Below are 4,005 nucleotides of genomic sequence, written 5' to 3' on the forward strand. Positions count from 1 at the left end.
ACACATGCCTCCGGGGCTAACTTTGAAGGTATATGGAGACAATCCCAGAGATGAGAGTAGTTTTAATTATTTTTGCCTCTACTTTTCTATATACAGTGGTGTGAAATTCTGTTCAGACTTTGTAGACACTTTTGTGCTACCTTGCATGTGTGTAAATACTGTAATGCTTACTTCATATTAAACGAGTATGGAAGTTTGTTTAAGCAAACATTTACTTTTCCATCTCAATGTCAATTGCCTTCCTCACTTTTGAAGTCCTAAACCACTACCCCTAAAATTCTCTTCCGTCTCTAATCTCTTCTTTTGCATTTAAGGTGAGGTTTTTAACCCTTTTGATGAGTTACTCAGTTTTCCTGGGTCTCTCCCAGGTATGCATGTTATTAAACTTTTCTTTGATTTTCTCCTGTTAATCTGTCTCATGTCATTTTAATTCTTAGACCAGCCAGAAGAACCTAGAAGGGTAGAGGAAAATTTCTTCATCCCTGATAGTCTCCAAGGTGGGACATTAGTCTAGAATCAGATGTGGAGGGGAGAGTGGTCACAATGCCACGTCTGCTCCCAGCACTCCTGGCCCCTTGGCATACTCTATTGTGTTACCCTACCCAATGCCTGCCAGTGAAACCACCAAGAAAAGACCCAGGTCCCAGGGCCTACAAAGCACCTTGTCTTCTCTCCAGGCCATGCACACTCCCCAGTCACAGCTACAGATTCAGTCTTATTTAATTACTCAAGGCTATGCCTACCAGTAGAAACACCTCTGACAATGACCATGAAAGACTATATGACCCCCTGGAATAGACTGTGTGTCCTTTGGCTATTCTAACTGTCTAAACAGATCTCCATCTCTTGTTTGCCTTCAGTGAATATGATCTTCACTCTGGGGTAGTCATCCACGTTTTCCAGACTCCCAGGATCCATACCAGCCTTGGGCCTGGGAGTGGTTGTTGTACATAGTACATGAAACTACAGCTTCACATGGGGCTTCATTTCTGGGTTGAGGGATTAATGAACTGGTGAGATCCATATGGGATCTCTCAACTGCTAGACCAAATAGCAAGTGAAGTGGCTCAAGTCCCAGTGTCCTAGCAAACCAGATAAGGGATGGATTGAACCCTGACCAAACTGTGTTGTTTAGATTCACACTGGTGGCAAGGTAGAACAATCAGACTCCTGTATATAGAAACAGGTAGCATGGCTGAGTAATGTGCCCTGACCAGCAGCTTAGAACCTCTTCTCTTGTCTGCTCCGGCATCCCTTGGTCCCTGGTTTTGGGGAGGACTTCAGGTGTTATTCTTGACCTTCCTTTTTCTGCTTACTGTTCTAACCATCCTTCAGTGTCTACTACAGCAAAGCCAGAGACTAGCTTTACAATCCTATGGGTTCAACGGGTACAGGTACAAGTCTGCTAGTGGAACAGACTATGACACATAGAAGCTATCCTTCAAAATCAAGGGGTGGACCGAGAGGCAAGGATTAACTTATCCAGATGTTGCTTCCCTACAGACTGGCCTCCTAAGGAGGAACTTGGCTTCCTCTGGAAAGAGTCTGTTTCAGTTACAGAAACTAGTTAAAGCTCAGAGTGAAAAGAATAACCTTTCTGGAAGCATGCTGATGTGGTGGAAAAGAGCTGAGGTGGTATGTCATATCAAATGACTGTATCTGAAAGACTTGGACCACAGACCAAGGTCACATGGAAGGGAGGCTGTTGCAACCTTAGCTGTGGACCTGGTGAGCCCAGAGGTTAGGTTCATCTCCTGGACTCTCATCTGACTCTGCAAAGTCTGTTTTCTGCCCCTTATGAAAAGGGACGTAGGAGGGGAGTGGAGTCACACACCTGCTACTGTTCTATCTCTATTATTTCCTCCAATAAACACTGTTCCAGGCTTGGTGTGTGTACTGTCATCCCATATGCTTTATTGAAGTATAGTTGATTTACAATATTATATTACTTTCAGGTGTACAACGTAGTGATTCAATATTTTTATAGATTAAACTCCATTTAAAGTTATTACAAAATAATGGTTATATTTCCCTGCGCTGTTCCTCATATATTTTAAACATAGTAGTTTGTATCTCTTAATCCCATACCCCTGTATTGCCCATCCCCCCTTCCCGCTCGCCATTGGTAACCACTGGTTTGTTCTCTGTATCCATGAGTCTGTTTCTGTTTTGTTATATATATTAGTTTGTTTTACTTTTTAGATTCCACGTGTAAGTGATAACATAGAGTATTTGTCTTTCTCTTGACTTATTTCACTAAGTGTAATACTCTCTAGGTCCATCCACGTTGTTGTAAATGGTAGAATTTCATTCTTTTTTAGCGTTCCATTGTATATATATACCACATTTTCTGTATCCATTCATCTCTTGATGGATGCTTAGGCTGCTTCCATATCTTGGCTATTGTCAATAATGCTGCTATGAACATCGGGGTGCATGTATCTTTTTGAGTTAGTGTTTTCATTTTCTTTGGCTATATACCCAGGAGTGGAATTGCTGGATCATAGGGTAGTTCTATTTTTAGTTTTTTGAAGAACCTCCATACTGTTTTTGAACAGAAGCACTTTTACAAACGTTTCCACCAATGTTTAAATCTTTTATCCCAATATGTTTTAGAAGGTAGAGATACAGTCTATAGAATTTTCACAAGTAAAATTTAAGTCATCATAATTGAACCTTATTGCTTGCCGCCTAGCACCCATTCCTTTTCATTGGCATCAGTCCACTGGATTTCCTTGAACAAAATTAGCCAAACAATTTAGGTAGGATTGACCCCACCTATAGACTTGGAGGTGGCACCTGAGCAACTTAAGGCAATCAGCAAACAAAGTTTCATTTCTCAGGACCCACAATTGTCTTAAGAATGTTTGTCCACGTGACCATATTTGGGCAGAGAAGTGACAATGAGATGCTGGTAAATTCTGGGAAAGAAGTTTCCTTCCTTTTCTGAGAAAAATTCTGGGAAAGATGTTGTTTCATCTAATAGGAAAAGAAGTATGTAGCCCTGGGGCTCCTGGCAGGCATCCTTGGACCACATTGGGAGGCAGATGTAGGGTAGAAAAACTTCCTTCTACCCTCTTAGGTCCTGTAGCTGAGCCTAAGAACTAAACTGACGTAAGACGGGTTAACAGGAGAAAAACATAAAGATTTTATGTAATATTTTTATGTGAACATGGGAATCTTTAGAAGGAAAATGAAGACCCGAAGAATCCGATAGACCCAAAAGCTTACAAATGACGATAAATTGTGGGGTTGAGAAAAGAGACAAATAAGAATGGTAATAAGAATGTTCTGGTAATAAGAATGTTCTTCTCTCCCTGGTGCAGGGAGGGCACCATTCTCATGGGAAATTTTATGTCCTGCTTTTAGGTAGAAAGGGGAGGTCAGAGAGCCCCTCCTGCATCTGCTGTTTCTCAAGTGCCGGCAACTCAAGATAATTGATACGTCAAAGCGGCGTATTTGGGGTTGGCATATTCTGCGCCTCTTCACAGCCTTAGTTTGAAGCCAATTTTAGAGAAATCGAAGAATAACCAAGAGAAACTAGGTCATTGGTGACATGGCTGAGCTGCTGAAGTCTGCTCTGTTGCTGGGCTTATGAATTTTGTGGGGTGATACATTCTCATTACTGTTCAAGACAGTGAACATGGATCTCCATTGCTTGCTACTCAGAGGATCGTAACAGATATTGCCATTACGACTGATGTGATGACAAGAAAACCATTCAAAACAGGCCAAGAAAGAGGCCAGAAAGGCAAGGATATTATGATTCAAATTTTGATGTGTGCAATATTTATATCTGTGTGATATTAAGGGTCAAGAAATACTGCAAATTGAGTTTCTTGGTAAGAAAAATTTTATGTGTTATGTGTTCAACAGGCTTTAATTTTCAGAATGGTATCTTTATCCAAGAAGCTAGGGTGTGGGAAGTGGATGGGGATGTAAAGAGGATTATGTGTTGAGAAGATAAATGTTGTCCAAAAATTGAGACAAGGCCAAGTTCCACTG

Source organism: Balaenoptera acutorostrata, chromosome 15, assembly GCF_949987535.1.
Source record: "Balaenoptera acutorostrata chromosome 15, mBalAcu1.1, whole genome shotgun sequence".
NCBI classification, from domain to species: Eukaryota; Metazoa; Chordata; class Mammalia; order Artiodactyla; family Balaenopteridae; genus Balaenoptera; species Balaenoptera acutorostrata.